This window comes from Camelus ferus, chromosome X, assembly GCF_009834535.1.
Source record: "Camelus ferus isolate YT-003-E chromosome X, BCGSAC_Cfer_1.0, whole genome shotgun sequence".
NCBI classification, from domain to species: Eukaryota; Metazoa; Chordata; class Mammalia; order Artiodactyla; family Camelidae; genus Camelus; species Camelus ferus.
The window spans coordinates 71004040-71015817 of NC_045732.1; the positions used below are offsets into that span (position 1 = coordinate 71004040).

The 11778-nt window shown below is 36.0% G+C and overlaps 1 protein-coding gene across 1 annotated transcript in view; it reads right to left on the reverse strand.

The window, feature by feature from the left end:
- IL1RAPL2 (interleukin 1 receptor accessory protein like 2) overlaps nucleotides 1-11045 on the reverse strand; it is an 809106-nt gene extending 798061 nt beyond the window's left edge. Inside the window, exon 1 of the mRNA XM_032475705.1 lies at nucleotides 10981-11045. The gene's annotated coding sequence lies outside the window, so the exon portion shown is untranslated. The remainder of the gene's footprint in view (nucleotides 1-10980) is intronic.
- Nucleotides 11046-11778: the final 733 nt, after the last annotated feature.

Here is an 11778-nt window from a genome sequence, read left to right on the forward strand (position 1 = left end):
ACTCAGTCCATTCTTCTTTACCCAAGCCAGGTTTGAGTCTTCCTCAACAGAACAGTAAAAGAATATTGTTAAAAGACTCCTCAGCATTTTCGCTGACTAATCATGATACTAAAAATGTCTCAGGGCCCATAATTTGTTTTCCAATAGTGACAAGCAATTCCATAGGAAAGTTAGACATTGTGTTCTGTAACACTAGTGTTGAAAGCTTAGGGAACTGACCCCCAATTTTGTCATTAACCAACTGTTAGGAAGCTTTTGCCCAAGAAACTGTTTTCATCACTGATCTGGAAAAAATCAAAAGTTCCTCCCAATAAAATTCCTTGAAATAACTATTATCTTACCAAAGGCCTCCTGCTTCAGCCAATGTCAACATCTCCTTGTCTAGTCTCAGTAGAAGATGAAAATAGTTGCCCAGAAAAAAAGAAAAAAGAATGAAAAGAAATGAGGATAATTTAAGTGAACTCTGGGACAACATGAAATGCACTAATATTCGCATTATAGGGATCCCAGAAAGCAAAGAAAGAAAGAAAGGACCTGAGAAAATTTTTGAAGAGATACTAACCAAAAACGTCCCTAACTTAGGAAAGGAAACAGTCACCCAAGTCAAGGAAGTTCAGAGAGTCCCACACAGGATCAACCCAAAGAGGAATACACCAAGGCACATAGTCATCAAATTGACAAAAATTAAGAATCAGGAGAGAATATTAAAATCAGCAAGACAAAAGCAACAAATAACATACAAGGGAACTCCCATAAGGTTATCAGCTGATTTTTCAGCAGAAACCCTTCAGGCCAGAAGGAAGTGGCACAATATATTTAAAGTGATGAAAGGGAAAAACTTACAGCCAAGAACACTCTATCCAGCGAGGCTCTCATTCTGATTTGATGGAGAAATCAAAAGCTTCATAGATAAACAGAAGCTAAAAGAATTCAGCGTCTCCAAACCAGCTTTACAACAAATGTTAAAGGGACTTCTCTAGTCCTCAAATTGAGCACAAGAACAAAAAGAAAGAGGGGGGATAAAAGGACCTACAAAAACAAACTCAAAACAATAAACAAGATGGCAGTAAGAACATACCTATCAATAATTACCTTAAATGTAAATGGATTAAACACTCCAATCAAAAGACATAGACTGGCTTAATGGATACAAAAACAAGACCCATATATATATATGTATACTGTCTACAAAAGACCCACTTCAGAGCTAGAGACACATGCAGGTTGAAAGTAAGGGGATGGAAAAAGATATTCCATACAAACGGAAACCAAAAGAAAGCTGGAATAGTAATACTTATATCAGACAAAATAGATTTTAAAATAAAGACTGTTACAAGAGACAAAGAAGCGCACTACATAATGCTTAAGGGATCAATCCAAGAAGAGGATACAACAGTTGTAAATATACATGCACCCAACATAGGAGCACCTCAATATAGAAGGCATTTTTAACAGACATAAAAGGAGAAATTGACAATAACACAATAATAGTGGAGGCCCTTAACACCCCACTTACATCAATGGACAGATCATCCAGACAGAAAACCAATAATGAAATACAGGCCCTAAACAACACATTAGACCAGATGGACTCAATTGATATCTATAGAGCATTCCATTCGAAAACAACAAAATACACATTCTTCTCAAGTGCACATAGAACATTCTCCAGAATCGACCACATGCTGGCCCACAAAGCTAGTCTCAGTAAATTTAAGAAAATTGAAATTATACCAAGCATCTTTTCCAACCACAGTGCTATAAGGTTAGAAATCAACTATAAGAAAAAAACTGCAAAAACTGCAAACATGTGGAGGCTAAACAATATGCTACTAAACAACCAATGGATCAAAGAGGAAATTAAAAAAAAAAAAAATACTTTGAGACAGATGAAAACGAAAACACAATGATCCAAAACCTCTGGGATGCCGCAAAAGCAGTTCTCAGAGGGAAGTTTATAGCAACACAAGCCTATCTCAGAAAACAAGAAAAATCTCAAGTGAACAAACTAACCTTACATCTAAAGCAGCTAGAGAAAGAAGAACAAACAAACCCTAAGGGTAGTAGAAGAAAAGAAATCATAAAGATTAGAGCAGAAATAAATAAAATAGACAGTTAAAAAAAAAAAACAGAAAAGATCAATGAAACTAAAAGCTGGTTCTTTGAAAAGATTTGCCAAGAGTAAACCAGGAAGAAATAGACAATATGAATAGACCAATTACCAGTACTGAAATTGAATCAGAAATTAAAAACTTCCCAACAAACAGAAGTCCAGGACCAGATGACTTCACAGGTGAATTTCACCAAAAATTTAGAGAAGAGTTAACACCTTTCCTTCTGAAACTGTTCCAAAAAACTGCAGACGAAGAAACACTTCCAAACTCATTCTATGAGGCCATCATCACCCTGATACCAAAATCAGACAAGAATATCACAAAAAAAAATTACAGGCCAATATCACTTATGACTATAGATTCAAAAATCCTCAAGAAAATATTAGCAAATTCACTCCAAAAATGCATTAAAAGGATTATACACCATGATCAAGTGGGATTTATCCCAGGGATGCAGGAATTTTTCAATATATGCAAATTAATCATGATACACCACATTAACAAATTGAAGAATAAAAACCATATGATAATCTCAACAGATACAGAAAAATCTTTTGATAAAATTCAACATCCATTTATGATCAAAACTCTCCAGAAAGTGGGCATAGACAGAACATACCTCAACATAATAAAGGCCATATAAGACAAACCCATAGCTAAAATCATACTTAACAGGGAAAATCTGAAAGCATTTCCTCTAAGATCAGGAACAACACAAGGATGCCCACTCTCACAACTTTTATTCAACATAGTTTTGGAAATCTTAGCCACAGCAATCAGAGAAGAAAAAGAAATAAAAGGAATCCAAATTGGAAACAAAGAAGTAAAACTGTCATGTTTGCAGATGACATACTATACATAGAAAACCCTAAAGAAGTGACCAGAAAGATACTAGAACTCATCAATGAATTTGGTAAAGTTGTAGGATACAAAATTAATATATAGAAATTAGTTGCATTTCTATACGCTAACAATGAAATAGCAGAAAGGGAAATTAAGGAAATTATACCATTTACCATCACACCAAAAAGAATAAAACACCTAGGAATAAACCTATACAAGGACGCAAAATACCTGTATGCCAAAAATTGTAAGATACTGATGAAGGAAATTGAAGATGACATAAAGAAATGGAAAGATACACTGTGTTCTTGGATTGGAAGAATCAGTATTGTCAAAATGGCCATACTGCCCAAGGCAATTTACAAATTCAATGCAGTCCCTAACAAATTACCAATGATATTTTTCACAGAGCTGGAACAAAAAATGTTAAAATTTGTATGGAACAGCCAAAATAATCTTAAAAAAAGAAGAACAGAGCTGGGGGAATCATGCTTTCTGACTTCAGACTATACTACAAAACTACAGTAATCAAAACAGCATGGTACTGGCACAAAAAAAGACACATAGGTCAATGGAACAGGATAGAAAGCCCAGAAATAAACCCACGCACTTATGGTCAATTAATCTATGACAAAGGAGGCAAGAATATACAATGGAGAAAAGACAGTCTCTTCAATAAGTGGTGCTGGGAATACTAGACAGCTACCTGTAAAAGACTGAAATTGGAACATTTTCTAACACCATATACAAGAATAAACTCAAAATGGATTAAAGACCTAAATTAAGACGAGATACTGTAAAAGTCCTAGAGAAAACATAGGCAGAACACTTGCAGACATACATCACAGCAATATATTTTTTGAACCAGCTCCTGGAGTAATGGAAATAATAGCAAAAATAAACAAATGGGATCTAATTAAACTTAAAAGCTTTTGCACAGTTAAGGATACCATCAACAAAATGAAAAGACAATCTACAGAATGGGTGAAAATATTTGCAAGCGATGCTACTGACAAGGGACTAATTTCCTAAACACACAAACAGCTCATATACCTTAATATCCAAAAAAAAGCAACCCAATCCAAAAATGGGCAGAAGACTTAAACAAGCAATTCTCCAATGAAGACATACAAATGGCCAATAGGCACATGAAAAAATGCTTAGCATCGCTAATTATCAGAGAAATGCAGATCAAAACTACAATGAGATATCACCTCACACCAGCCAGAATGGCCATCATTGAAAAGTCTACAAATGATAAATGCTGGAGAGGGTGTGGAGAAAAGGGAACCCTCCTACACTATTGATGGGAGTATAGATTGGTGCAGACACTATGGAGGACAGTCTGGAGGCTCCTTAAAAAACTAAAAATAGACTTAACATGTGATCCAGCAATCCCACTCCTCGGCATATATCCAGAGAAAAATAAAATTCAAAAAGACAATGCACCCCAATGCTCATAGCAGCAATATTTACAATAGCCAAGACATGGAAACAACCCAAATGTCCATCAACAGATGATTGGATAAAGAAGAGGTGGTACATATATACAATGGAACGCTCCTCAGCCATAAAAAAAGAATAAAATAATGCCATTTGCAGCAACATGGACAGACCTGAAGATCGTCATTCTAAGTGAACTAGGCCAGAAAGAGAAGGAAAAATGCCATATAATATCATTTACATGTGGAATCTAAAAAAATAAAATAAGGACACAAATGAACTACTTACTATTTATAACTCAGATGACTGATTTCTTGAATATGTGTAAGCACATTTGACTGTCCTTTATGATTGGATTAAAGCATTCTGTTGATTCTTATTTTTGGTTGGCTTTATTCCTTTGGTAACTATGTAAGTTTAAAAAGCTAAAGCTCTAATCTGTTCTTAGAAACAATGATCAGTACACACATGTAAACTAAAAAAATGTGCAATATATTGTGTATATGTATTTACATGCAATATAATGTATATGTGCAGTCAAACTGTAATAATTCTACCTAATAAAACTGAGAAAGGAAAAAAAAAAAAAAGAAAACAGTTGTCAAAAAGAATTCATAGAAAGGCCCATGAATCAGGTGCTGCTACAAAGGCTAGTAGACTAAAGTCTTACCAACAAAATTTACACAATGTGTTATGGGTAGTACAGACCCAGGTTTGGTGGGGTCTTATTGCTGTCAGTGATGCAACAAAATACTGGTAATTTCAATGTTTATTCAGCGAGAATTAAAAAAAAAATCACTAGTCTACTCCCAACCCCTTATTATGTTGACTCTATATTTTGATATTTTGTCTCCTATTTGATTGCATATTTATTTAAGGGCTAGGGATCTGCAAAGACCGTGGGAGGGAAATATATATCTCAGAGAGGCAGGGAGTAGTTTTCCCATTTTTGCTCCCATAGACATATAGGTCTAAAGGACATGACAGCCAGCAGAAATGAATCATTTGCAGGGGCCAGCAAGCTTTCATTTAAACACTAGTCTCAACTCTTCGCTTCACTCTTTCTCTCCATTATCTCTCTTTTCCAGCCTTGGAGGCAAAAATACATTAGTCATCAGTTTATTCCCTGTGGCAAACTTTAGCCCCTCAAACCCTATCAGTCTATTAAGTAAACCCCAATTAAATCGGTCCTCACTTCACAAAAATGGCAGCCTGCCCCAGGGAAAAGTTAGACTAAAAAAAAAAACTGCCAGGGACAATCAAACAGTAATGACAACTGAGGGAGAAGGGAGGAACTTTCAGGGTTATTCTCCCCTTCACTCGTGAGCACATGATCACAGGTGAGCCCGGCCTACAGCAGTTGATCACTTACAACTTTAAAAACAATCTTTCTTGAAAGTCAAGCCCTTTTTATGGTAAGACTACACACAGCTCATGGCCCAAATAGGCGCAGCCTGTAAATAAACCTACTTAGACATTCAAAGCTGGCAGGGTGTCCCTCCCTCATCTGCCAGTCCCATAGGTCCGTCTAATAGTCAGAACTGGCATGTTTCCTCTGCTCCTCAGAAAATATTTTTCATAGTGAAGTACTGAAGTGGAAATTTGAATTTCAGAGATTTTATGACTATGTTTACCCTGGAGATTAATTTGAATACAAACACATCCACATTTACTTTTTCTCCCTCTCCCAGCATTATCTCCCTCCACCTCGGAAATCCCTATTAGACACAGTTGGAATGCAGAATGTTCACCAAAAACCATTTTGTTTTCTTTTGTTTTTCCACAGGCCAGGTCAGTGCCCTCAGTCTTGTTTATCCACTGTCCTGCCATCCCCATTTTTGCTTTTCTGAAGACAGAAGTTATCTCAGGCCACTAGGCTCTATCTCATCTCTCAGCACACAGATAAATCCTTCAAACTGATCTTATTTTACCAAATTCATCTTTTATTTTTTATACATATCTGCATTAATCACATTAGCTTTACTTTTATCAGTGAAAGGAGTAGGTAGATGTTAGTTTGACTGTATTCCTTAGATTTCATAACATATTTTGGGAATGTGTTTTTCCTCCTATTTATTAGATGCTACTGAACGGCTCCTTCTCAACCCCCCTATACATACACACACAAAGAGAACTCCAGTGAGGGTCACATGAAGGCAAAATGTAATTACTATCAGCAGCTTTAAGGGGTATGTGTATATGTGTGCAGGAGTGTTTGAGAAATATTGAGTTTAGATATCTGATTTCTAACTTAAGCATATGAAACAAAGTTAAAAAGCATAATATATACATTTATATGCATATATGTGTGTGTATATATATAAAAATATATTGAAGTAAAGTTCACTTTACATTCACAATGTTATACAGCCACCACTCTACTTAGTTCCAAAATATTTCCATCACTTCCCAAACACAAGCCCTTAGACATTAAGCACTTTATCTCTCATTTCCTCTTTATCTCAGCCCCTGGCAACCACTGATATAATTTCTGTCTCTATGGCTTTTTTTGAGCTGGATTTTTCATATAAAAGAATCATACAATATGTGGCCTTCTATGCCTGGTTTCTTTCACTTAGCATAATGTTTTCAGGATTCATCTACATTAAATGGATCAGTACTTCAATCCTTTTTAATGACTAAACAATATTTCATTGTATGGATATACCTCCACTTGTTTTTCCATTCATCCATCTATGGACTTGGGCTTTTTCCTCTTTTTGGTTATTGTGAGTAATGTTGCTATGAACATGCATGTACATATATTTGTTGAAATGTCTCTCTTTTATTCTTCTGGATGTATATTGAGCCATATGGTAATTCCATGTTTAATTTTTTTAGGTACTGCTCGAATGTTTTCCACAGTGACTGAACAAATTTACTTTCCTACCAACCATGAATAAGGATTCCAATTTCCCCACATCTTTGCCAATACTTATTATTTTCCTTTTTTTAATATTATAGCCAGCCTAGTGGGTGTGAAATAGCACCTCACTGTGGTTTTGATTTGCATTTCTATGATGACTAATGATGTTGAGCATCTTTTCATGTGCTTGTCGGTGAGTTGTGTTATCTTCTTTGGAGAAATGACTAAGTCCTTGGTCCATTTTTGGATTGTTTATCTTTTTGTTGCTGAGTTGTAAGATTTCCTTATATATTCTGGATACTAAACTGTTATCATGTATATCTTTCGTGACTATTCTTTCCCATTCTGTACGTTGTCTTTTCTCTTTCTTGATCATGTCCTTTGATGTACAAACTGGTTTAATTTTGATGAAATTAACAAACATTTTAAGAATATCATAGTAAAATATTACATGTGCCAAAAAGAGAAAGGTGAGGAGGAATAAAAGAGATACAAATGGAACAGGAGGGTGGGGAGAAAGGAAAAGGCAATACACACAAAAGAAGGATGGTTAGGGGGCAAATAGGAGGGAAGACACAACAAAGTACAACTGACAGCAGAAGGGAGAGTAGGGAGCGTAAGATATAGGAAGTGAACAAGAGTTTGACCACTGAAGCAAGTTTTGAGGAAGAGAAAGAGGAGTTTATCTTGTTCTAAGGTATTAGATAAACTGCCTTTTCTCCATGCTCTGCTTTTTACTTGCTAATCAGCTTTGAAGCCTCAGCAACTTCTGAGCATTGTTAACTAAAACACCAGTTAGTGAACTTGCCACTATTCAAAACTGCTTCTTTTTAAAACTTCAGAGTGCCTTCTCTGAATGGTAGCATCCCAGTAGTTCACCATGGAAAGGGGGAAAAAAAAAAAAAAAAAAAAACCACACTTTCTGAGCTACCACAGGAGTGTTGAAGGTGACAAGTAAATTGCCCAATGTCACATGGCCAGATGGTAGCTGGAGTTTAAATTTTTTTCTAAATTTTCTGTGCTCCCCTAGAACAAGTATATCCATTGCATACATTTAATCTGAAAGAGCAGAGAATCCAAAACTTATCAAATGCTTTATGATTTGTAAAAATTTTCTATAGCAGATATTCCTCCTCAATTAAAGTTGGCAGGCTAGTATTAAAATTCATTTGTATTCCCCAAGCACACACCAATCTGGAAAGCAGCCCAAAGTGCTGGAAACCAAAGAGGAAGTAACCTGGGTTTGAAAATCTGCTGTAGATAATCTATGGAGTGGATAATTGAGGTTGATTGTAACTTTAAGGTCAGTGCTCCCCAATTCCCTGCTCAGATGGTAACAGTCCCTAATCTCTGTGTTTTACAGCATTTCTTGTGCTTCCTACATCACTCCACCTCTGAGTCACTCCACAATTCAATAGAATGTGCTGTGTAGAGAGCAAACTGATGCAGTTACTAGTAAATAAATGTTTTGCCATCCATGGATCAAACTTTGATGTTCCTGTTCTAATTTAAAAATTAAGTAAATACGAATTAGGTTAATTTCTATTTCTATATTGCCCTCAATTCATTTTCTACTCTGTGGGTCAGTGACCCTTGGCAGAGAAAAAGGTCTTTCCATTACAGTGATAGAGGCTGGAAAGCAGTGCCATCAAACACAGGGCCCTAGTGCAAAGACTCTAAGAGGGCAAGTGGCTCAGGTGTCCTGTATAAACAAACAAAAGGCAGAGAGACAAATATGGTGAGTTAAGTTCAAAGAGTAAAAGGACTATAAGACCAAGGTTAACCAAAGACAGCCAATTAGAAAGAAAAAGACCAAAGAAAGGCATAAGCAACTGTGTGGTGACATGAATGCCAACAGATGAAAAGGAATAGAAATGTTAAAGTGAATGAGATAAGGGAGTTTATGGATGAAGAAGTCAAAATTAAAAGAAGCTTTAACTTTGCCAAGATCACCAAGGATATTTGCAGAGCTGAGAGTGGAGAAAAACACTAATCCAGACCGTTCTTCATCAGTCATTTTTTTTTAAGGGGGGGGGGTAATTAGGTTTCTTTCCTTCTATTTTTCTATTTCTACTTTAATGGAGGTACTGGGGATTGAACCCAGAACCTTGTGTACGCTAGGCCCATACTCTATCACTGAGCTATATTCTCCCTGCCTCCAGCCATTTATTCTTCACTGCTGTCTTACAATGAGGAGCTCTGTCATACTCCTTTCCTTTCAGGGATAAAGGAATATAGCTTCCTAGTAAACATTTGCCCAATAGTGGGAAGCACGGCAAGTGATTATAAAGAAGCAAAACCACATTGTTAATGTCTTAACTACTGTGAGATGAAATCCAGTGAAAACGAAATAAAACTTCAAAACATTTCAACAATAGCAAGTCTATGACAAATCTAAAGTCTGAGTCAAAGAAAAAACATATTTACTTTGAAACAACATCCCGATGAAATGTTTACATTCCCTAGTTTAGTCATTCTACGTTATAATAACTCCTCTCAGCATCATTAGCACATTAGAAATTCATTTTTTGGAATGAGCAGTATTGTAACCAGTTAATACCTTATAGGTATTCTTCATTCATGATAAATAAGATTAATAACAATACAGTATTTAGTGTACAGTAATATTATCCAATCAGCAATACCTACATTGGTCGTTAAAAAGAACCAAAAATTTAGAGTAAGGATCTTTTAATCGATTTAAAAAAGGGAGCAATCAAACACCTTCTGCCTATACCCAAATCAGTCATTTTGTATGCTTATTTATATAATGCCTACCGGAACTCTTTCATACCAGGTTTTCTGGCCAAATAGACTTGAAAATGTGATGAATATTAAAAGCCACCCTGTCAGGACCTAACACATTTAATTAGTTGATCACAGGTGTCAAGTACCCTTCCCCTTTTGATAGATTAACCCAAAAGAGTGGACTAACAACCACAATTTGCTGACTAATTGAATTTTGATATATTCTCCAAAGCTGTTTCCCCACCCCTAGACTAACTGAATTTACAAGCAGTTAAATCTGACAGATTCAGTATATCTGCCAAAGTCCCTTCATACTTCGTAAAATTATGAAAACTTAGCCAATGTGTCATGTCCTGGGGAAATACAGTACATCTAAAGAGTCATTCCCAATGGGAGCAGGGTGGTAAGGGAACATGATTTATTGATTTATCATAATACATGTTAAAGTGTCCAGAAGATTTAATATTTGATACATCCAATGACAAAATAATTTTCAAAATATTCTTAATGGGTATATATACATGTTTCTTTGTTCATAATTTTATACCTGCACAAATATGTATGAATCTACATTCAAGCAAAGGCAGATGCACTTTCTTTTGTTATCTGTAATAGAGATAACTCAATTAGCACATGGTTTCCAATTCTAACTAAGCTAAAAAGTATAACCCCTCATCGTCTGCAGAAGCTTCCAGCAGGGCAAATGCATTTTCCTCACCAGAAAGCAAGACTTACTGCAGAAGAATAAAGGAAAAGCCTCATTAATTAAGATCTCAAGAATGCAAAATTCCTAATAAGTGAACTTCGGCCGGCTTGAGATTTGGAAACGAGTTTGCTGAGTAAATTAACAATCAAATACAATTGGAGGAGAGATGCTTGAGGACTTAAGGGAACAAACGATTTTTCAAGCACTTTGGAAGTATTATTTACATACAGGTAATTACTGTGTGGAAAGAACTGTGGTACCTGGAAAGAGGATTGGATCTGAGTCAAGAGATGTACTTAGCACAAATTCCTTAATCTGAGCCTTGGATTCGTCACCTGTAAAACTGAGATAATATCATTATTTCACAACACTGTGGGAGGTCTAAATGAGATAATATACGAGTCCTTGCAAATTTTCAGGAGCTAAATAAATATTGGATATTTTTATCATGTGCATAAAAAATATACTCACATGAATACAACAATTGTGGAAACATTCTACCCTCTATTTTTACAGATGAGGCAAGTGGAGCACAAAATATTCAAGTGAGTCATCCAGGAGCACATAGCTAGTTAATGAAAGAGCTGGACCTATTACCGATATCCCTACACTTAAATGTTTAATAAACAATGATTGAGCACCTGCTATATTCAAGTCACTGTGTTAGGTGATGGAAACAAAAAACAAGATATGATCTCTGCCTTTGAAGAATTCTTATTCTTAGTGGAATTCCCTCTGCCTGCTGCCAAGCACTCATTGCCTTTATTCTGGCCTTTGGCTGCCAAAGATAGCCTTCACTTTTGCACTCCAAGCCGACTTGAACTGCCCCTAAGCGTCTGTATCCAAAAACTTTCCCTCTCCCCTGCAACCTACCTGGGGCTCTTGGGGACCAAGAAAACTGATAAAAGCAGCACTTCATTTTTTTTTTAAGTATATAATATTTGGGGGGGGGTGATTAGGTTTATTCATTTTTAACGGAGGTACTGGAGATTGAATCGAGGACCTCGTGCCTGCTAAGCATGTGCTCTAACACTGAGCTATGTCTTCCCTCAAGCGCT